General features: G+C 34.5%; 1 long non-coding RNA gene and 1 pseudogene across 1 annotated transcript in view; both read right to left on the bottom strand.

Moving 5' to 3' along the window:
* The window catches only part of LOC137208450 (uncharacterized), a 385078-nt gene that overhangs the window by 120584 nt on the left and 239267 nt on the right, over nt 1–25227 (bottom strand). The window contains exon 4 of the long non-coding RNA XR_010935640.1: nt 9784–9875. This is a non-coding gene — a long non-coding RNA (uncharacterized lncRNA). The remainder of the gene's footprint in view (nt 1–9783; nt 9876–25227) is intronic.
* LOC137208448 (small ribosomal subunit protein eS27-like) lies at nt 11622–11932 on the bottom strand (annotated as a pseudogene).

Below are 25227 nucleotides of genomic sequence, written 5' to 3'. Positions count from 1 at the left end.
TATATATATACATACATATATGCAACTAAATCACTTTGCTATACACCTGAAACTAACACAATATTGTAAATCAACTATATTTCAATAAAAAATTTTTTTTAAATGAGGGCACACTATATAACCATTTAATGATGTTTGGGGGTGTATTTGTTAACATAAAATAACATTTATGGTATTAATCAAATAAAAAACATGCTGATTATATACATATATTTTTTTAAAAGACAGACAAATTACCATAACCTGGTAGCTACTGCACTAAAAAAGTAAATTATCATGTACTAGCTACATTGTTAGTGACTTGTAAACTTTAACTCTGTTTACACTTGCTCTTAGTATCAACGTTTTCATGATAATGAACTTTTTTATGATGGCTTCTGAGGATGACTTTTGCCTAACAATATGTACCATCTCTTTTAGACAGAAGATCAACAACTAAATTAGGAAAAAGATACTGTAACTTGCTAGTGAATTACTTATTTCCAGTGTCACCAGTAACTTCGCTTTGTCTGTACTATGATGAGAATAATTCTACAGGGACTACTCTTATTATGCTATAAATTTCAATATTATTTCAGAATGAGTAATTTGATTTTCAAACAAAGCTGCAAGCAATGACTTTTTTCTTTTGTGTGGAATAAGGCACTGGGTAGATGAAAAACTATACAACTTTTTTGATTAAAGTTTAACAAATTATTTTCAGTCTTGAAATATGATATAAACTGAATGTCCTTAGAGGTTGTCATGAAAAATTACAACAAAAGAGTTACAGTGTGTTTCTTGCTGATATTGCCAGTGACTTGATTCCATTTCAGCCGTGTAAGGTTTCTTATCTCTTGGGGAAATGATATGCTTCAGTTTATATTGCAGATCTCCAAAAGCTGACTTTTTTCATCCTTCTAAGAGACTGTCAGGAGTTAGCCGACTGAAAAATCACAGAAATACTGTTTGTTCTTCCAAGAGTTGTTTTGGCAATTCTCTGCTGTATTGGAAAAACTAACCCAAGGGACAAAACTCTGTCAAAACATTAATGTTATCTTGGAAATGAACAGAGAGCCTAAATCATTGAGTTCCAGCCATATTTGTAAGAGTGGCCGGAGTAATGATTGATATGTGCATCACACAAGTGATTTGGTGGCAATAGTCTAGATAAGATAGTGAAAATAAATTTGGATAGCTTGGTTATTTGTTCTATGGTCATAAATAAAGCATCACTAAATATTTTTATCAAATTATTTGGACCATTATCAATTTAATGACTATTGATAAATAACTTGAAAGAGCGGTGACTCCTGGTCTCTTGGCCTTTTTAGTTCACTTGGTTTGTGTCAGCAGAGATATTACTCAAACAGTAAACTTTAAAGCTTAAATGTTACTATTTTTAGCAAAAATGATAATGATTATAGTAAAGGAATTCCACTTTACATATGTAGAACATTTTCAGGTTACTTTGCATTCTTATCCCCCATATGATCTTTATGGTAACTCTATGATATAGGATAAAGTACCACTATCCCTATTTTACGGATGATTAAACTGAAGTCCAGTGAGATATTACAAAGTGCTCTGGCCATAAAATTGGGAATAATATTTAGACCAATTACATGAACTTTTGAAGGCTATATCCCAATCTGCCCATTCCTGACCTCTAAAAAGGCAAAAACTCTATTACATCAGGTCAAATTAATTGAGACAGATAAAAAATCAAGGCACTACCTACTATACAAATTGTCCCAAAATGTCTATGTATTTAACCACCAATTTATCTTTAATAATCACATAGTATTTGTTAGACTCAGTCTATACAATAGGGGTTCTCAAAGATTACATTACGAGCTGTATCAGATTTCCCTGGGCATATTTTCCAACACACTCATGCTTCAAGACTATGTCTGTGGTATGGCGGAATCTTTTACTTGGTGAACTACTCTCACCACTGCGAGCGTGTCATGACAAGCCAGTGACAGGGCAGAATAAATGATGAAGATCAGGGACATACATTATCCTATTGAATGTTAAATTAAGGATATAACAGCACATAGGTGAAGTACATAAAACGGGAGGTCCATGATTAGAAATACTGCATTAAGATCTTACAGTCCTTCAGGGAAAAAATGGCAAGGGAAAGGCAAAGTTCCAAGTCCCAAAGCCGCTAGACTACCAGAGGTATGTCCACGACAGGAAATGGCAGAAATCCACTTTTTCTTTTTTTTTTTTTTTTGCGGTACTTGGGCCTCATACTGTTGTGGCCTCTCCCATTGCGGAGCACAGGCTCCGAAAGTGCAGGCTCAGCGGCCATGGCTCACGGGCCCAGCCGCTCTGCGGCATGTGGGGTCTTCCCGGACTAGGGCACGAACCCGTGTCCCCTGCATCGGCAGGCGGACTCTCAACCACTGTGACACCAGGGAAGCCCCCATTTTTTTTTTTTTTTATTTAAGTATAGTTGATTTACGATGTTGTGCTAATTTCTGCTGTACAGCAAAGTGACTCAGTTATACACACACACACACACACACACACACACATATATATATACATTCTTTTTTAATATTCTTTTCCATTAAGGTTTATCTCAGGATACTGGATATTGTTCCCTGTGCTATACAGTTAGGACTTTGTTGTTTATCCATTCATTAATGTAATAGTTTGCATCTATTAGCCCCAAACTCCCAGTCCATCCCTCTCCCTCCTCTCCTCCAAAGAAGACATACAGATGGCCAGAAGGCACATGAAAAGATGCTCAACATCACTAATTATTAGAGAAATGCAAATTAAAACTACAATGAGGTACCACCTCACACTAGTCAGAATGGCCATCATTAAAAAGTCTACAAATAAATGCTGGAGAGGGTGTGGAGAAAAGGGAACCCTCCTACTCTGTTGTTGGGAATGTAAGTTGGTGCAGCCATGATGGAATATCAGCACTATGGATACAGAGAAGGCTGCTCTAATAGTGATAACACTTTTATATCACTTACCAAGTATCAGGACTTGATCAAAGTTTATAATCTTGATTATTCCTCACTCACACTCAAAAAGAAAATCTATTTACCATCCTATTATCATTCTAATTCTGTGGAACAACTCTCCTAAGATCACAATCTCTAGCCAGTGCTTCTGATTTTAACAGCTACACTATACTGCTGCTCAAACATGAGACTTGGGACATTAACACATGATACCTATTAATCCAAAGGATTTTGTGGTGAAATAAGATTGAGGATACTGGTTAAAGTTCAGTATAACTGATATTATTAAGCAGATCTCAGGACATTTAATTTGCAAAGGGCATGGTGAATCTCTGGCAGGAGAGGGGTATATATACATAGTGTTTCCCAAAATTGTTTCCTGGGGTACCACATGGGACCACATTCCACGGTGTAAACTTCAAGAAAAGCTGCCACAACTTATTAGTGTAGCCAAAATTTGTATATATTCTTGATAGAAAAGAGTTTTATATACAGACTACAAATATGCCCTCTGACAGGGAAAAAAAAAAGTTTTAAATCTAATCAGTTGCTTATGGCAAACTATCAATGAAAAGTTACTGAAATCAGGATAAAATTGCCCCTTACTCAGTTGGAAATTTCCCACCATTACATGGTGAGAGTATTTTCATTGCTAATGAACCAATTTGAAGGTTCACCTCTGAAAGAAAATAAAAAACAAAAATATTTCTTTCTTCCTCGAGTCTGAAGCCTTCTGTCACTCACCTTAGATTCTCAAAACAATTCTGTTTTGCAATTCACATATAGTAACTACTGTTTGCTGCCTCGTAATGGATTAATTCATGCATATGTTTTAAACTCCTCCACAGATTATAGGTTCCTGAAGATCAGAAATCTTGTTCACACCTAACAAATTGTCTTCACAACACCTGAGACCGTAGATGTTCATTGATTTGTTCATGAATGAAAAGGGATACATATGTAAAAAAATTATTTTAATATGCCTTTACTTTCTTTTTGGCAATATAATTATATCCTCCCCATCTTCCTCCTCCTCTTCCTACATTACTAACTATAAATTATGGGAAAATTAAAATTAAAGAAAGCAATGGTTTTGTATTTTCTTTACTCCAAAACTTCTTTCCTTTTTTTTCTGATTGTTCTAGTTCTCACCAATTGAATCACATTTCATTTTACGTAATTTTTTAATAATGTGTATCTAATTTTTGTCTTACATTTTCACTGTGATATAATTTTATATTGTATATATTCTTTTCAATTATCATGTATAATTTTGAAAAATAGTTTATTTAAAAGATGCACCATACTTTATTTAATACTTACATCAGTATTAGCACTACTATTAGGTATATATGTCACTTACTTTTTTTCCTCTATTACGGATGTCAGTAACCCTGAATTCAATCTATGCAATTATAACCAATTCAAAGGACTCATGAGGAACAGGACAACCTGGTCAAAAGTAGACTGAAGCATGGTGAAAATACTGTGAAAGGTTTCTATCTCAAATTATTAAAAATGTGTGTAAAGTTTAAATAAAGAAACTCTGGTTCCAAAATTCCAAAATATGAGTAAATATATTAAAATTTATTTAGGAAATTAATTGTTTTATTCCAAATTGTAGAAAAATATTTACTAGAGTTTGCTGCATTGAATCTATGTCATTCAAGGTCATCCATCATAGGGAAAGGAAATAGAGTTTAAAAAAGAGAAAGAAATTGTTAAGAAAGAGGACTGAGAAAACATTGGTATAATCTCAAGTAGTTTTTAAATAGACTGAGGGAAACTAAAACATAAAATTATAAGCATGATGTGAACTCTAGATAAAAGAAAATAGCAGCACTGACATGTTGATCTTGACTTTGCACAGCACAGTAGTCTTTCCCAAGTGAAGCACCCTTGAATTTAAATCTCAAGTGGGTGTTTATACTATGAGAGTTGATAGAGTAATAATGGAATTTGAGAGGCCAAGTGGCTCCTTTAACATGCCTATAACTTGGACTGCTATTTGTCTTCTGTCTTATCTTCCATTCTCGCTCCTTTGCTCTTCCTTCCTTCTTTCCTCTCTTATTTCTTTCTATTATCTTACCCTCGAGAGCCACTCAGTAGATTAGACCCTGTCCTCCAAGCTGGAGGTACAAGAAAGAACCTCTGTCCCTGCTCTCATGGATCTTATATTATAGTAGGGGAGACATATAAGACAAATAAATAACCGAACACAATCATGACACAGAATAATAAAGAAAAGGAAATGAGGTTCTGTGGTAGTGACTGGCCAGGTGTTTGTGTCTGTGTGTGTGTGTGTGTGTGTGTGTGTGTGTGTGTTGGAAGGGGTGTGGTTTCTGCTGTTTTAGATGGAATAATCTGGGAAAGCTAACTAGAGTAAGTAATATAAATATTCTAACACATGAACAATACAGAAGACTCAGATACAGGAAGATTCTGGGTAAAATTTTTCAGACAAAAACCAAAACAAAACCAAAACCCAGCAGGTGCAAAGATATCATGGCCAGCATGAGGTTGATGATTCAGAGCAAGAGGAAGGCAAGTGTGGCTAGAACACGGTGACTATGCTTGAAAAGAAGTAAGTTCTGTATCTTCCTGTCCTCTAGGAACATAAAGCTCTGTATAGCAATCAGAGAAACCACTAAACTACACCTTCAACAGCAAGACCAAAAGGAATGATTATAGAGCCAATTTAACTGATTTTTGGAAGCATCAGAATATTGCAATATCTCAAATGAGCACCATGGAGCCTCCTTTGTGTCTCCAGGTGAAACTCTAGATTCTCAAATTAATTAGACTGAAAATAAATAGATAAAACCCAAAGTGTATTGCCTAAATAGAAATATTAGTTTTGTCAGAATGGATAGTGTAATGTTTATAAAATTTAGCTATTCCTTAGGAAAATATTCCCAGATCACACTATTGAGATTTTCAATAATTTGAGAAGTTAATGAGGGATAAATCAGGCTTAATTTTTTAGAAAATCTATTTTTCATCCAATTTACTAAAGCAAAGCATACTCCCCAAATTAAATACAGTGTCTGCTTATAGAATTGAAAAGAAAAACAGTGACACATAGGGCTATGATGATACTCTGTATTTTCCAGATACTCACAAAGAAAACCCAGAGAGAGCATTTTAATGTCTGTGTTTCTTAAAAATAAAAATTAAGAAGCAATATAGATTAAATTTGGCTAAATTTTCCATGAAATATGAAATAATTCATTGAGAATGAATGATTTCTTCTTTTCTGGAAAGACACTAGAATTTTAACTTTCCATATTAAAAACAAAATCTGAGCTGGAGCCTATAAAAATGTGACAAGGATTGATAACATTCTGAAAAATAGCACAGTTGCATTTTATATAATTGTCCTCAAGGTTGGCTATAATTTGACTTGGATTACAGATCATGTGTGATTTACCATGCATCTTATGTTCTGCTTCATACGTTTCACAAGTTATTTTATTCAAGGATATCTGACCAGATTTCATAGCCCTTGAGAGCACAGAAGAGAGCACTGATTTGATTGATAATATACACATAATATTAATATGTTTCATAAACATGTGAAAATTTGCTGTTGACTCAACATCATACAATGAATAATTATGGTTTATGCATATAATTATAATCACCTCATGACAGTTATTTAGTTTAGGAAGGTTATAAAAATCCCATAATTTTCTGCAGAGTCTGTATTCAAGAAAATTCAGCAAGTTTTCTCTAATAACATAATTTCTACTCTGATGTTACATAAGTTTTGATTATATCACTAAGATGAAATAGACTTTTTTTCTTTGAAAAATTATACTAATTTTCAAATTTTCTTTGAAAATTTTCTTTATGAAATTATACTAATGCCTACCTATATTTTTTCTAGTACTGTAATGATTTCTATTTTACATACAAAATTGTTTTTGTGTAATGTGTAATATAGAAAAGCAACTTTTTTATTTAGCTGTAATGAATGGTCAGTTGCCCCAACACAAATTAATGGTTAATCTGTGTTTTCAATATGAAATACCTTTATAAAATATTCAATGCCTCACTTATGTCAATAACATTATTTAGCATTTGGTGAAAGCTTAAAATGTTCTAAAATCTTTCTTATTTTACCATTATCCTATTTTTTATACACAAATCTATATGGATGGTACTATTAAAATTCACATTTTACAGATAAAGATCCTGAAGTGTACACATGTTAAGTAAAGCTGCCTAATGTCCTGCAGATAGAATGTGACAGAGAAAGTAAAGTTTGCACAAATAAAAGTGGTGGAAATGTTAATTAAACAGTATTTATTGAGTATAGTTTAAATAAACACATAAAATTCTTAAAAATACTTGAAATGTTTTTTATCCTATGTCTTTTAGACATTTGCCTTAAAGGTTAAACAATACCAGACACTATTCTAAGCATATAACAAGTTTTAATTCATTTAAACCTCAAACCCACCTTAAAAGATAGTTACTGGGAAGAAACTGAGGCAAAAAGGAGATAAGTAACTTTCCCAAGGTCACGTGGTAGATAGGTTGCAGACCCAGGTTTCACATCTGGGCAAAATTACACCAGTGTGCATGCTCTTAATTATTGATTATATCCAAATATTTTCCTTTGATTTGTCTTAATAATCAAGACGTTTTTATATAAAGATGAAGAAATTAGAATATGCAGAATGAGATGTCTTTTTGAATATAATTGTATAACTAGAAAATCCAATAAAATTCAGAAGCCAGTTAATATTAAAGCAAATAATTTGGTATAGTATTTCTATATATCAGCAATAGCCAGTCACTAAACGCAATTTTTAAAATTCCAATTCAAACTAACACATGTGTAATTTTTTCAACAAAATCAACTGCTTGCTTAATATGTTACATCCTACATTTTTCCTTTGAAATGTGTGGTGATATCATATAGAAAATCATTTATTCAAAAGATTCAATGTTTCAATACCTCTAATGAGGAACATGCAAGGTATATGAGCGAAGAATCAGGGAGTTCTCAGAATGAAGATGGTAATTCAGTTGATTCATAGAAAAGGAGTACAAAGTTTCCAGAGGTAAGATAAAGGAATAAGTCCCAGGCAGAAGAAATACATGTACAAAACAGATAAATATAGGAATGCACAGTTTACTTTTTATTCAGAAAATGTAAATGTTTTGCTATTTTAAATTTTCAATTATTCCTACTTTTTCCTTTATTACTATATTTCCTTTCTCATACTTTTCTTAGGATTCATCATGTTTTAATTATCTGAGTTCAAGTGCCTATTTTTTGTTAAAATGTTCTTTTTTAATAAAGTTGACATTTAAGGCTTTATCTTTTTTTTTTTTTTAATTTATTTATTTATTTATTTTTATTTATTTATTTATTTTTTTTACGGTACGCGGGCCTCTCACTGCTGTGGCCTCTCCCGTTGCGGAGCACAGGCTCCGGACGCGCAGGCTCAGCGGCCATGGCTCACGGGCCCAGCCGCTCCGCGGCATGTGGGATCTTCCCGGACCGGGGCACCAACCCGTGTCCCCGGCATCGGCAGGCGGACTCTCAACCACTGCGCCACCAGGGAAGCCCAAGGCTTTATCTTTAATTACAGCTCTAGTAGCTTTTGTCATAAGTTTTGACAAAAGATTTTCACAGTTTGTAACTGTGTAAATATGAGGTTTGTAGCTTTGCAAAACAATTTTTGACACAATGTTTACCTGGGAATATATTTTCAGACTAAAGTGATTTTTTTCCTTAACTATTTGCTATAAATTTCTAGATTTATTCATTTGTTATTTGCTACTATGACCTGTATGATTTTCTCTTTGGGGACTTTTGTGTTGTAGCTTTTATGCTCAACTTTTGAAAAATGCTATATAAAATGTGATAATGTTTCTCCTATCCTTGAGATTTTATGAATTTATAAGCTCTATCTTTTAAAAATATGTTTCATCTATAAATGCCCATTTTCTTGTATTTTATGAAGTCTAACATTTAAGTTTAGAACTAAATATTATGCAAGTAAACTCAGAAAATCAATGACTTCAGCCTGTATGGAGTATTATTGAGTTTCAAGAGTAAAATATAATTAGTTGAAGTTAAGAATTTTGCACTAGTTCTACAATTCCAGGCATTTTTTGTACTTACTTAGAGTGTATTTTCTTTTTTATGAATACCATAAAATTATTAGTAGTCCTCTAGGATAGTAACTTAAATTATTTTTAGAACATTAAACTTAGGGAGATTTATTTTAGCATTTAAGCTTATCCTAAACTAGGACATGCATAAGTTTCTTTAATAAAATTTAATCTTGAAAAATATCAGGTTAATGCCATTCTGGAAATGTGTTAAAGAACTAACATTATTTTAAGTTTTAGCATGAGAATATAAAAAGCAAAATTTTCATGTCACATTTATCCTATAAACAGTTTTTATTTAATCTTGGAAAAATTGAAGATGTAGTTAAAATTTAAGACTGATTTGATTGATAATATACACATAATATTAATATGTTTCATAAACATGTGAAAATTTGCTGTTGACTCAACATCATACAATGAATAATTATGGTTTATGCATATAATTATAATCACCTCATGACAGTTATTTAGTTTAGGAAGGTTATAAAAATCTGATGTCTCTCATTAGCAATAAATTTATCATTTGCATACAAAAATCACTTTCAAAAAATTTTTGGCATAGTTTTACCTTATGTACTATATTTAGTCCTACAAATGCCTTGCTTACTCATACTGAAGACAGAAAACTTAAAATGATTACCAGAAGTTTCACAGCTAATAAATGGAAAAGGTGATTTACCTTAAATAGTCTGTTTGGATGAAGGCAGTGGTGATGGATCATCTAATTTCTTGAAAGAGCTCCTGATACTTCTGGAATCAGGATCCATGATGCTATAAAACATATGCTAATTAACAACTCTGACGATCAAAAAATTGCAAATAACATTGGGAGCAAATATAAAAGTACTATAATTGAAAATTAATAATAGCCCTTAAAGTACATATATAATAGTATTAGTCAACCTCTCTAATCTTTCAGTAAGATAAAAAATATACAGATTTCACTTAGTAATCATTCATATGTACTTCATCTTCTTTTATATGTTCGTGTCCTTAAACAAGAAGCAAGAAAAAAAGGGAAAAAACATCTAGAACTTAATGACCCATAAATTAAACAATCTCACAATATTCTAGAATTAAATGTTGAGGTTAAAGTAAATTAGACAATTAGCAAAACAAAAATTAGCAATTAAAACTTTTCCAAGAAACAAGTACACCAGAACAAGGTTATGTCACATGGGGAAGAGGGACTGGCTGCTCAGAAACCCAGTAGCATTTGCTTTGGTGGATTCATCACAGTTCAAGGAATGGATAACAGTCTCCCAGGATCAGTTTGTTTGCAATTTAAGAGGAAAGCTGTCTCTGTGCACAGACTCATATTCACAGCAACTGATGGGTATAAACCACTGATATGTATGAATGAAAATGTCATTGTTCATTTACACAGAGAAATTAATCTGTCAAGTGAATCAGAATGTTTAATTCAGCTTCTCTAGCATATTCTCTTTCTGTAGGGAAAATACATTGGAAGAAACCTTCTTAAGAAGTTTAAGTGGAGAACAAGGAATCAATTAGCTGATTTAAGTATCTTTCAGGTAAAGCCTAACCTGTGCAATCAGATTGCTAATGTTGGATTGGCCAGAACTCCATCCACTTTGAATCTTGAACCATGCTAAATGAGCAGAATCAACACACTCTTCCCACCCCCCACTCTCATGATTGGTCACTTTTCTACCATTTTAATTTTTCTCACGTGAAGAACATAAACCTGTTTTCTGCATAGCAAGCAGTGAATCCTTATATCATAGGAATTAAAGTGCTGAACTTTATCAAACTAGTCCATTACTCACTTATTCACAATATCTTGTTTTACTCTCATTTATGGCTAATCCTGTATTTTCGATACACATTTTATTAGTTTAGATTTTAGAGTAAAATCTAATTCTGGCTTTTGAGGGTACCTCAACTCAGCCCATATTTGTCTTTCATCTATTAAATGTGATTCTTTTTTTGTTGATATTGAGTTTCATAAATATTTTCAGAATATTTTGAGAATTTGTAGATATGCACACATATTTTATGGATATGAATCTATAGATACATATTTTGATATAGATAGATAATTTCTCAGGAAGTCAGAAAATGCTCATTCAATTTGTGTCTGCAGTAGGCATATGGGTATACATAGCAATTGGGTATTTTTTAATATTGATTCACTTGAAGTTTTTCAATTAGTATGTGAAACATTATTCATAGTTTACTCATTTATTGAAAAAAAATGGTCTTCCACTCAACAATAATTACATGCTGAATTAAATTCTCTCTTTACTCCCTTCCCCTCACCAACCTTTAATGAGATTAGCTGGAGTATTTGGAATGCAAAGTGATATTGTGTAAGAAAAGAACAAACAAACATTTTTATGTAGCACACTCTCCTGCTTTGGGATTCTCTCTAGTGAAGGTTATTTAACCTTAGCTTAGTCAAATAAAGACATTTTTCTTTGGAGAGATGCCTTGTTGCTGTCTACTCAAGGTAGTTCACTTTTCATTTTTGTATATTGAAATGCCTGTTTTATTTTTTAATTCAAAATGTGTTTATTGGGATGGTTTCCCGTTCATCTTGATTCAAAGTGCTTTTAGTGCTGCTTCCCTTGGAAGGAGCATCCTTCTGTAAGCCTTGCTTTTCCTCCTGTGGGCTAGCAGAGGACAGTAGAGCAGCCAACACACAAAACTACTGTTTGTGTATGGCTAAAGATGGTGGTGATTTTATAGCATCCTGGATATTTCACATCCATGAAGTAGGGATTGGGGTTCTGCACCAGGTACTTCTTCTTGTGTTTCCTCTTCTCTTCTGGAGAGGGATGAAGAAAATTCTTTTCAAGAGGCATGTTCTCCTAGGTAGGTCATCACCAAGTGAAAGGTTGAAATGCCTCTTTGTTTCAACGTTGGTTAGCTCCACAAATGTTAATATTCTGAATCACACATATTACTTTATTTTTTTTCCTTTGAAGTATACTTTTATTTTATTAATTTTCAAGGGCATCAAACGCTTAAATTAGCAGTTGCAATTACTACTAATTAATCAAATAATGGGGCTTTACATATACACTTTATGGAGGAGACTACTAGCTGATGTCAAACCTGCTAACTTTTCTTCCTGGAAACATAGCTCCACTACATTTTTAAGACTCCAGTGAAATTAGGAATGGTCATGTGACTGAGTTCTAATCAGTGAGTTATGCACACAGTTAAAAATTTCTTTCCATGATTCTATGTTCATTTGTCTGGGTGGAATGGAAACAAATACTAGAGTGAACTTGAGAGCCAGGTGTTGGTGTGACCACAGGATGGAAGTATCCTGAGACTCTGCTTGGACTCGATGAATATTCAGCTAATAAGTGTGAAATCTTAGACTTAAACAAAGATTTTCTCACTCCAAATTATTATTATTATTACTATTTTGTCATTTGCCATGTTGTCAAATATGGTGATTTTACAGAATATTTGAAAGTTCAGTACCTAGAGTCAGAGAAACCTGCATTTACAATGATTCCAATACTTACTAGCTGTGTGGACTTGGGAACATTTCTTAATCTTTGCCTTTTTTTTTTTATCTATAAAATTGAAGTTATAACAGTTTTTACATTATAATGTAGGATTAGGTGAGAATATTTAAGTTAAAGGCTTACCAGAATTCTTTATACATAATAACCATAAACCAATGAGAGATTGTTTGATGTTTGATATGAAGTCCTCCAAAGAGTGTAAAATTTGGGAACTACCTTCTCTCTCCTAAATTACATACTCCTTTTGCCCATCTTTCTTCATTTATGTCAAGCTTTTTATATAAATTTATGGTTTTCAAATGGGTACATATCAAAATTCTCTCTTGGACTTTCTTCTTTAACAACAAAAAAGAAATAGAAAATTAAAAAATAACATCCAGAATTAAAACCAGAGTATCAGGGCTTCCCTGGTGGCGCAGTGGTTGAGAGTCCGCCTGCCGATGCAGGGGACACGGGTTCGTGCCCCGGTCTGGGAAGATCCCACATGCCGCGGAGTGGCTGGGCCCGTGAGCCATGGCCACTGAGCCTGTGCGTCCGGAGCCTGTGCTCCGCAACGGGAGAGGTCACAACAGTGAGAGGCCCGCGTAACGCAAAAAAAAAAGAAAAAAGAAAAAAAAAAAACCAGAGTATCATGTTAAAATACATGTAACAAAGGTAGGTGGTGAAATATATATTCTCATATACATTACATTCTGTTTGGTAGCTTTGTAAATAGTGGAGAAATCACTGGTGGATGAAAGGTAGCATTTAAAGTTGTGTACTGAAATTGCTGTGATCATCAAGATGACAGCAGGTTATAAACTATTAAAATTTTTGAGATGCTCCTGTTTATCAATTTTATAGAGCCTTACCACATATTATTGAAGTTGAAATGAAAAATACTAGAGGAAATGGAAATAAACAGTAAATAGGACAAAGTCAGAATGACCCCAGCTGGGTGGAATATCTAGAGGGAGTACAGTAAGGGTTTGAGAAAAAGAACAAAAGTAAAGTACAAAGATGGCTTTTAGGTTATAATAAAAGCCAGTTTATTGAGCCTGAGGAATGGAGAATTTTTAAGGTACCTCAGACCTGTTGCATGTCTTTGGTACCTGTTGTATGACTTGGCTAGGTCACCTAAAGGAACTAGGGTAAACTGGATGCTTGGTACCTGCAAACTGCCTCATCTATTCTATTTGGTGATAATTTCAGGTCCTGGAGATGATAGAGCTCATTCTTACTGGGTGGTGGTTTTGGGAACTTTCCCTAATACTTCCTGCTTTTTCCCAAAGGGATAAGGCCCAATTAATGGGCTTGGCACTGGTATACAGGAGTTAAATCTCACACCAGCCTACTTTCATTCTTCATCTCAGTGATAATGACTGTTAACAGTCTGAGGTGTTTTTCCAAGTCTTTGGCTAAGTATTATATTTTCATAGGCAGGCAGTACATGACCATTGAATAAATGGATAAGAGCCATGAGGGCTGTAGGAAGAGGAAGGAAAACTAACATTTTATTGGGGATATATAATATTTCATGAACTTTATGATTTTTTAAAATTCAATATTCACAATTGCCTCATTATGTCCCCATTTTTAATGTGAGAGATGTTAGTGAAGTTAGTTACTTACCCAGGACCACACAGTGGGTGAATGGTAGAGTTCAGATGCAAAAAATGGGCTGTTTAAATTTAAGCTTTCAAATTCTGGCTCAGCTATGCAACCGTAGGCAAGTTATTTAAAATTTCTCACCTGTTTCTTCATCTGGAAACTGAGAATGATAACATTACCTCATAGGGCTTTTTCATGAATTTTAAATGGTTCTTTTAAAGTCCTTAGAACAGTACCAGGCACATAGTAAGCTGCATGAACTATTATTATTATTATTACTATTATTATGCTATGCCATGTTTCCTACTCACTACCACACCACTAAATGCCACCTCCCTTCTTCCTCACCACTAAAAATGCAGTTAGTTTTATTTTAACCTGTCTTTGTTGTATTTGGTGGGAGGTGGAAACTAATTTATGTTGAGGCCCTTCTACAAGCTCTGCACTGAGTGTTCTTGGTGATTTTGCAATGTTGTTCTGCTTGCATGTTACATATTAGGTACATAGGGTGGATATCACAGGCAAACCCTCATTAATTTCTCCTCTTTTTTCAGTACCTGGAAGTACTAAACTGCTGCCAGGTTTTTCTTCTTTGTTTATGTATCAATTCTCTGGCTTCCAGAACTTCGCATTTGCTGTTCCCTTGTTTTTGACATGAACGCTTCCAGGAAGTCACCCTTGACCCTCTAAGCTTAGTTTCTTCAATTCTATTGTACTTAGAGTTCATCTTAAGGGCAGGGACTGGATAGTTGTTTGCAATTGCATAAACTTAAAAAAAGTTTGTAAATAAAACCAATACTAAAAATAAATATATAAAATATTAAAATTAAATTTAATTAAAATAACATATAAATACTTAAAAAAATAAAATAACATTTACAGAATATTTAAACTAAGCTCTCTTATAGGTTCTTTAAAAATAAGCTTTCAAAATAAGAAATATAAATTTTCAAAGGATAGTAATCTATATTCATTGCATGTATCTGAGACTATTGTGTTGTATCAGGCTAGAAGAACTACATTTATTATAGAGAGTTCCACATATTTAGCAGTCTACTTGGTAAATATCACTAGATAGTTCTAATTCTTCGAATATGCAATAAGTATATTTATTTAATTGGCTGAACTCTATTCCTAAAAATTTAAAAATAGAAGTATTTTTTAAAAATCTAAAACTCATTAAATGGGAAAAAAGTTCTTCCTGCTTTCAACCTGTTTCTCTCAAATATGGTGAAATCAACTTTTAAGCCTCATCAAGTAATAATTTGTGGATTCTGCATAAGTAACATCAATTTTACTAATAGAGGTAATTTTGTCAGACTACTCTTTGAAAATAGAGGCATCTCACTGGCTTTGTGCCCCTTAGCAGTTATTAGATTGAGATAAGCACCATTTTGGAATTCAGAACTGGTGTCTGGGATCAAAATGAACATAGGATAATGATAATGTTAAATACTTATGGTTCCTAATGAGTTATATTTTTACAATGGGGCTTGAATTTCCCTGAGAGGAATATGATAGGGCCATATCCCCAATTACATTAAAGTTCACGTCATTGGAGGGTAATTTGTGAGAAATGCTGGCATAGATTTCTAATACCATTTGTGGTATCTAACTTCTAGAGATCTAAAATCTAAAACCCTTTCAAAAGTTTGGATTCATTTAAAACTGTCTTAGAAGTAAGTGATTTATGAGGGCCCTGGCTAATGACTATTTTGAAAAGGATTTCTTTTGAACACTCTGATGCTAATTATATCATGAATTACACTCAGATATGACCAGATAGCACCTCTCGGATTCTGAGTTTCTGAAATGCTGAATTTCTGTTCAAGAAGGTATGGCTGATAATTTAGAGTTTTTTTCTTTAACTATTAACCAGAATCTTTGGTATCTAGCTCCCAAAATAAACAAAAAGAAACAAATGAATAAAGTTACAAAAAGCAAGTTCATATCACTCTTTAAATTTTGTGCCTACTTAGTTATGTTAAATGGAGATTAATTAAGTTAAATGGCTGGGATTATTAAAAGTAAAAATAAAAGCTGTAATAATTAAAACCACCATCCATCTGTAGAACTCTTCATCTTGCAAAACTGAAACTCTGTACCCAGGAACAATAACTCCCCATTCACTCTGCCTCAAGACCTGCCAACCACCATTCCATTTTCTATCTCTATGACTTTGACTACTCTTGGTACTTCATATAAGTGGAATAATACAGATTTTGTCTTTTTGATTGGCTTATTTCCCTTAGCATGATGTCCTCAAGGTTTGAGCATATTGTAGCATGTCAGACTTTCCTTCTTTTTAAGGTTGAATTATATTCTATTGTATGTTTATACCACATTTTGCTTATTCATTCATGTCAGTGGACACTGGGTTGCTTTCCATGTTTTAGCTATGAATGCTGCTATGAACGTGGGTACACAAATATCTCTTGATGTAGTGATCATGTTTGATGTTTAAGACCCTGCTTTCAATCCTTTAGGGTACTCATCCAGAAGTGAGATTGCTGGATCATATCTTAATTCTATTTTTAATTTTTTGAATAACTGCCATACTGTATTTTACAACACCTGTACCATTTTATATTCCCACCAACAGTGCACAATTGCCTCAATCCCTCCACATCCTCACCAACACTTGTTTTTATTTATTCTTTGCAACAGCCATCCTAATGAGTGTGAGTGGTTTTTCATTGTGGTTCTGATTTGCACTTCCTTAATGATTATTGATGCTGAACATCTTTTCATGTGTTTATTGGCTATTAATATATCTTATTTGGAGAAATGTCTATTCAAGTTTTTTTGCCCATTTATGAATCAGGTTGTTTTTGTTGTTGTTGAGTTTTAGGAGTTCTCTATATATCCTGGATATTAATCCCTTACCATATATATGATTTATAAATAGTCTCTCCCATTCAGTAGGCTGACTTTTCACTCTGTTGGTACACCAGTTTTAATTTTCATAAAGATCAATTTGTCTATTTGTCCTTTTGTTACCTACCTGTGTCTTTGGTGTCATATCCAAGCTATGTCTTTGGATCTAAAGTGAGCCTCTTACAGGACTTACTTCTGCTATCTTGCTGTTTGTTTTCTATATGTCTTCCAGCTTTCTTATCCCTAATTTCTGTCTCTTTGTATTTAGTTGACATTTTTTTTGGCTGCATGGGTCTTAGTTGCTGTGCAGGCTTTTTCTAGTTGTGCCAAGCAGGGTCTACTCTTCGTTGCAATGTGCAGGGTTCTTATTGTGGTGGCTTCTCTTATTGTGGAGCATAGGCTCCAGGCGTGCGGGCTTCAGTAGTTGCAGCACGCAGGCCCTGGGGCGTGTGGGCTTCAGTAGTTGTGGCACGTGAGCTCAGTAGTTGTGGCTCGCAGGCTCTAAAGCGCAGGCTCAGTAGTTGTGGCGTACGGGCTTACTTGCTCCTCGGCATGTGGAATCTTCCTGGACCAGGGATCAAACCCATGTCCCCTGCATTGGTAAGCGGATTCTTAACCACTGCGCCACCAGGGAAGTCCCTAGTTAATTTTTATCGTGAAATATTTTAGTTCATTTCTCATTTCCTTATGTGCATATTCTGTAGCTATTTTCTTTATGGTTGCCATGGAGAGTACATTTAATATACTAAAGCTAACACACTAATTTGAATTTATTATAACTTAACCTCGGTAACATACAAAACCTCTGCTCATTTACAGATATGAACCCACTCCTTTCAGTTTTCTTTTCTTTTTTTTGCTGTGAATGTACTTTATATTTTTTTTGAATTTTTTTTATACAGCAGGTTCTCATTAGTTATTTATTTTATACATATTAGAGTATATATGTCAATCCCAATCTCCCAATTCATCCCACGACCACCACCACCCCCATCCCCCACTTTCCCCCTTGGGGTCCATATGTTTGTTTTCTACATCTGTGTCTCTATTTCTGCATTGCAAACCAGTCCATCTGTATGATTTTTCTAGATTCCACATATATGTGCTAATATAAAATATTTGTTTTTCTCTTTCTGACTTACTTCACTCTGTACGACAGTCCTAGGTCCATCCTCATCTCTACAAATCACCCAATTTTGTTCCTTTTTATGGGTGACTAATATTCCATTGTATATACATCTTCTTTATCCATTTGTCTGACGATGGGCATTCAGGTTGCTTTCATGACCTGGCTATTGTAAACAGTGCTGCAATGAAGAGTGGGGTGCATGTGTCTTTTTGAATTATAGTTTTCTCTGGGTATATGCCCAGTAGTGGGATTGCTGGGTCATATGGTAATTCTATTTTTAGTTTTATAAGGAACCTCCATACTGTTCTCCATAGTGAGAACATAGCTGTATCAATTTATGTTCCCACCAACGTGCAAAAGTGTTTCCTTTTCTCCACATGCTCTCCAGCATTTGTTGTTTGTAGATTTTCTGATGATGCCCATTCTAACTGGTGTGAGGTGATACCTCATTGTAGTTTTGATTTGCATTTCTTTAATAATTAGTGACGTTGAGCAGCTTTTCAACATCATCTTGGCCATTTGTATGTCTTCTTTGGAGAAATGTCTATTTATGTCTTCTGCCCATTTTTGGATTGTGTTATTTGTTTTGTTTTTGATATTGAGCTGCATGAGCTGTTTATATACTTTGGAGATTAATCCTTTGCCCATTGATTTGTTTGCAAATATTTTCTCCCATTCTGAGGGTTGTCTTTTCATCTTGTTTATAGTATCTTTGTTGTGCAAAAGCTTTTAAGTTTCACTAGGTCCCATTCGTTTATTTTTGTTTTTATTTCCATTACTTTAGGAGGTGGGTCAAAAAAGATCTTGCTGTAATTTATATCAAAGAGTGTTCTTCCTATGTTTTCCTCTAAGAGTTTTATAGCGTCCAGTCTTACATTTAGGTTTTTAATCCATTTTGAGTTTATTTTTTTGTATCGAGTTAGGGAGTGTTCTAATTTCATTCTGTTACAATGTAGCTGTCCAGTTTTCCCAGTACCACTTATTGAAAAGTCTGTCTTTTCTCCATTGTATATCTTTGCCCCCTTTGTCATAGATTAGTTGACCATAGGTGCATGGGTTTATCTCTGGGCTTTCTATCCTGTTCCATTGATCTATATTTCTGTTTTTGTGTCAGTACCATATTGTCTTGATTACTGTAGCTTTGTAGTATAGTCTGAAGTCAGGGAGACTGATTCCTCCAGCTACATTTTTTTCCCTCAAGATTGCTTTGGCTATTCGGGATCTTTTGTGTTTCCATACAAATTTTAATATTTTTTGTTCTAGTTCAGTAAAAAAAATGCCACTGGTAATTTGATAGGCATTGCATTGAATCTGTAGATTGTTTTGGGTAGTATATTCATTTTCACAATATTGACTCTTCCAATCCAAGAATATGGTATATCTCTCCATATCTTTGTGTCATCTTTGATTTCTTTCATCAGTGTCTTATACTTTTCTGAGTAAAGGTCTTTTACATCCTGAGGTAGGTTTATTCTTAGGTATTTTATTCTTTTTGTTGCAATGGTGAATGGGATTGTTTCCTTAATTTCTCTTTCTTGTTGTTAGGGTATAGGAATGCAAGAGATATCTGTGTACTAATTTTGTATCCTGAAACTTTATGAAATTCGTTGATTAGCTCTAGTAGTTTTCTGGTAGCATCTTAAGGATTCTCTACGTATAATATCATGTCATCCATAAAGAGTGACAGTGTTACTTCTTCTTTTCCAATTTGTATTTCTTTTTCTTCTCTGATTGCCTTGGCTAGGACTTCTAAAACTATGTTAAATAACAGTGGTGAGAGTGAACATCCTTGTCTTGTTCCTGATCTTAGAGGAAACGCTTTCAGTTTTTCACCATTGAGAATGATGTTTTCTGTGGGTTTGTTGTATAGGGCCTTTATTATTAGAGGTAGGTTCCCACTATGCCCACTTTCTGGAGAGTGTTTATCATAAATGGATGTTGAATTTTGTCAAAAGCTTTTACTGCATCTGTTGAGATGATCATATGATTTTTCTTCTTCAATTTGTTAATATGGTATATCACATTGATTGATTTGCATATACTGAAGAATCCTTGCATCCCTGAGATAAATCCCACTTGATCATGGTGTATGATCCTTTTAATGTGTTGTTGGATTCTGTTTTCTAGTATTTTGTTGAGGATTTTTGCATCTAAATTCATCAGTGATATTGGTCTCTAATTTTATTTTTTTGTAGTATCTTTGTCTGGTTTTGGTATCAGGGTGATGGTGGCCTCATAGATTGAGTTTGGGAGTATTCCTTCCTCTGCAATTTTCTGGAAGAGTTTGAGAAGGATGGGTATTAGCTCTTCTCTAAATGTTTGATAGAATTCACCTGTGAAACTATCTTGCCCTGGACTTGTTTGCTGGAAACTTTTTAATCACTGTTTCAAATTCATTACTTGTGATTTGTCTGTTCATATTTTCTATATCTTCCTGGTTCAGTCTTGGAAAGCTATACCTTACTAATAATTTTTCCATTTCTTCCAGGTTGTCCATTTCATTGGCATAGAGTTGCTTGTAGTAGTCTCTTAGGATGCTTTGTATTTCTGTGGTATCCATTGTAACTTCTCCATTTTCATTTCTAATTTTATTGATTTGAGTCCTCTCCCTCTCTTTCTTGATGAGACTGGCTAAAAGTTTATCAATTTTGTTTTTCTCAGAGAACCAGCTTTTAGTTTTATTGATCTTTGCTATTGTTTTCTTTGTTTCTATTTCATTTATTTCTGCTCTGATCTTTATGCTTTCTTTCCTTCTACTAAATTTGGGTTTTGTTTGCTCTTCTTTCTCTATTTCCTTTAGGTGTAAGCTTAGATTATTTGAGATTTTGCTTGTTTCTTGAGGTAGGATTGTATAGCCATAAAATTCCCTCTTAGAACTGCTTTTGCTGCATCCCATAGGTTTTGGATCATAATGTTTTTGTTGTCATTTGTCTCTAGGTATTTTTTTATTTCCTCTTTGATTTCTTCAGTGATCTCTTGGTTATTTATTAATGTATTGTTTAGCCTCCATGTGTTTGTTTTTTACTTTTTTTCCCTGTAATTTATTTCTAATCTCATAGTGTTGTGGTCAGAAAAGATGCTTGATATGTTTTCTTAAATTTACTGAGGCTTGATTTGTGACCCACGATGTGATCTGTCCTGGAGACTGTTCCATGTGCACTTGAGAAGAAAGTGTAATCTGCTGTTTTGGGATGGAATGTCCTATAAATATCAATTAAATCTTTCTGGTCTATTGTGTTATTTAAAGTTTGTGTTTCCTTATTAGTTTTCTGCCCAGATGATCTGTCCATTGGTGTAAGTGAGGTGTATAATCCCCCACTATTATTGTGTTACTGTCGATTTCCTCTTTTATAGCTGTTAGCAGTAGCCTTATGTATTGAGGTGCTCCTAAGTTGGGTGCATAAATATTTACAATTGTTATATCTTCTTCTTGGATTGATCCCTTGATCATTATGTAGTGTCCTTCCTTGTCTCTTGTAACATTCTTTAAAGTCTGTTTTATCTGATATGAGTATTGCTACTCCAGCTTTCTTTTGATTTCCATTTGCATGGAATATCTTTTTCCATCCCCTCACTTTCAGTCTGTATGTGTCCCTAGGTCTGAAGTGGGTCTCTTGTAGACAGCATATATATGGGTCTTGTTTTTGTATCCATTCAGTCAGTCTATGTCTTTTGGTTGGAGCATTTAATCCATTTACATTTAAGGTAATTATCGATAAGTATATTCCTATTACCATTTTCTTAATTGTTATGGGTTTGTTTTTGTAGGTCTTTTTCTTCTCTTGTATTTCCCACTTAGAGAAGTTTCTTTAGCATTTGTTGTAGAGCTGGTTTGGTGGTGCTGAATTCTCTTAGCTTTTGCTTTTTTGTAAAGCTTTTGATTTCTCCATCAAATCTGAATGAGAACCTTGCTGGGTAGCGTAATCTTGGTTGTAGGTTCTTCCTTTTTATCATTTTAAATATATCATGCCACTCCCTTCTGGCTTGTAGAGTTTCTGCTGAGAAATTGGCAGTTAACCTTATGGGAGTTCCCTTGTATGTTATTTGCCATTTTTCCCTTGTTGCTTTTAATAATTTTTCTTTGTCTTTAATTCTTGTCAATTTGATTACTATGTGTCTCGGCGTGTTTCTCCTTGGGTTTATCCTGCCTGGGACTCTCTGCGCTTCCTGGACTTGGGTGGCTATTTCCTTTACCATGTTAGGGAGGTTTTCAACTATAATCTCTTCAAATATTTTCTCGGGTCCTTTCTCTCTCTCTTCTCCTTCTGGGACCCCTATATTGCAAATGCTGGTGCATTTAATATTGTCCCATAGGTCTCTTAGGCTCTCTTCATTTCTTTTCATTCTTTTTTCTATATTCTGTTCCATGGCAGTGATTTCCACCATTCTTTCTTCCAGGTCCCTTATCTGTTCTTCTGTCTCAGTTATTCTGCTATTGATTCCTTCTAGTGTATTTTTCATTTCAGTTATTGCATTGTTCATCTCTGTTTGTTCTTTAATTCTTCTAGGTCTTTGTTAAACATTTCTTGCAACTTCTCGTCTTTGCCTTCATTCTTTTTCCAAGGTCCTGGATCATCTTCACTATCATTATTCTGAATTCTTTTTCTCGAAGGTTGCCTATCTCCACTTCATTTAGTTTTTTTTCTGGGCTTTTATCTTGTTCTTTCATCTGGTATATAGTCCCCTGCCTTTTCATTTTGTCTGTCTTTCAAGCATTTGAAAGAATGTGAATATGGTTTTCTTTCCACAGGCTGCAGGACTGTAGTTCTTCTTGCTTCTACTGTCTGCCCTCTGGTGGATGAGGCTATCTAAGATGCTTGTGCAAGCTTCCTGAGGGGTGGGACTGGTGGTGTGTAAAGCTGGGTGTTGCCTTGGTGGGCAGAGCTTTAATCCACTTATCTGCTGATGAGTGGGGGTGAGTTCCCTCCCTGTGGTTGTTTGGCCTGAGGCAATCCAGCACTGGAGCTTAGAGGCTCTTTGCTGGGGCTAATGGTGGACTCCATGAGGGCTCACGCCAAGGAGTATTTCCCAGAACTTCTGCTGCCAGTGTCCTTTTCCCCATGGTGATGCACAGCTGCCCCCTCTGCTTCTGCGGGAGACCCTCCAAGTCAAGCAGATAGGTCTGGTTCAGTCTCCTATGGGGTCAGTGCTCCTTGCCCCTGGGTCCTGATGCACACACTACTTTGTGTGTGCCCTCCAAGAGTGGAGTCTATGTTTCCCCCAGTCCTGTTGAAGTCCTGCAATCAAATCAAGTTTTGCCTTCAAAGCCTGATTCTCTGGGAATTCCTCCTCCCATTGCCAGTGGATTGGGAAGGCTGATATGGGGCTCAGAATCTTCACTCCAGTGGTGGACTTCTGTGGTATAATTGTTCTCCAGTTTGTGAGTCACCTACCCAGCAGTTATGTGATTTGATTTTATTGTGATTGTGCCCCTCCTACCATCTCACTGTGGCTTCTCCTTTGTCTTTGGATGCGGGGTATTTTTTTTGGCAAGTTCCAGTGTCTCCCTGTCAATGACTGTTCAGCAGTTAGTTGTGATTCTGGTGTTCTCGCAAGAGGGAGTGAGCACATGTCCTTCTACTCTGCCATCTTGAACCAATCTTCACTCCTTTCAGTTACTGATGTCGAAAAATTACATTGTATGTCCAAAAACATAAACCAGAAAAATTTTAGTGCACTAATCTTTTAAATTCTATAGAAAACAATATGTAGAGTTACAAACCAAAGTTACACTAATACTAGATTTTAGTCTAATAAGTTTTTTTAAAGTATTAGTATGTTAAATTGTGTAAAAACAAAAAGTGGTGCCACAGACCATTGTTTTAATACTAGCTTTTATAACTGCATATGTATTTACCTTCACAAGATCTTTATTCCTTCATACAGCTTTGAGTTACTGTCTAGTGTCCTTTCATTTTAAACTGTAAAACTTCATTTAGGGCTTCTTGCAAGGCATGTCTAATGATAATAAACTCCCTCAGTTATTGTTTAACTGGGACTGTTTTAATTTCTTCCTTATATTTGAAAGACAGTTTTGTTGGATATAGGAGTCTTAGTTGACTTTTTTTTTTTTTTTTCTTTTAGCACCTTGAATATCACCTCACTGACTTCTGGCCTCCAAAGTTTCTGATGAGAAAGCTACTGGTGATCCTTGTACATGATGAGTCACTATTCTCTTTCTGCTTTCAGGATTCTCTTTGTCTTTGTTTTAAAATGCTTCCATTTTATGGTATCTTAATGTGGGTCCCTTTGAGTTCATCTACTTGTTGTTCATTGAGCTACTTGGATATTTATAGTCACATCTTTCATCAAATTTGGAAAGATTTTGGCCATTGTCTCTTCAAATAATCTCTCTGCCTCTTTCTCTTTCTCTTGTCCTTGTGGGAGTCCCACAATACATATGTTGGTCTGGTTGATGGTATTCCATAGGTACCTCAGGTTTTATTCACTTTCCTTCAGTCATTTTTCTTTCTGTTTCTCAGAAGATAATTTCAGTTTTGCTTTATTAAATTTATTGATTCTTTCTTCTGTCTGCTCAAAACTGCCTTTGAATCCCTATAGTGTATTTTTTATTTCTGTTATTGTACTTTTTCAGCCCTATAATTGTTTGTTTGTTTGTTTTTTTAGGTTTTCAGTCTCTTTATTGATATTTCCATTTTGTTCATACATCATTTTCATGACTTTCCCACTTCTTCCTTAGTTATTTGAATATCTTTAGGATGCTGTTTTAAAGTCTTTGTCTAGCAGATTTGTTGTCTAGTCTTCTTCAGGGACAGTTTCTATTGGTTTATTTTTTACTATGATTGGTTCATATTTCCTTGGGGTTTTTTGCATGCTTTGTGATTTTTCTTGAAAACTGGACATGTGAATTGAATAATGTAATAACCCTGGAAGTCAGATTATCCTCCTTTCCGAGAGTTTGTTGGGTTTTATTTATTTTGTTTTATTTTTGATTGATGCAGGTTGTCTCTGTGCTGAGGTGTAAACCTAAGGTTTTCTTAGGTCCTTTCTGAGCCTGTGC

This window comes from Pseudorca crassidens, chromosome 16 (genome assembly GCF_039906515.1).
Source record: "Pseudorca crassidens isolate mPseCra1 chromosome 16, mPseCra1.hap1, whole genome shotgun sequence".
NCBI lineage: Eukaryota > Metazoa > Chordata > Mammalia > Artiodactyla > Delphinidae > Pseudorca > Pseudorca crassidens.
This window is presented reverse-complemented; position numbering and strand designations above follow the sequence as displayed.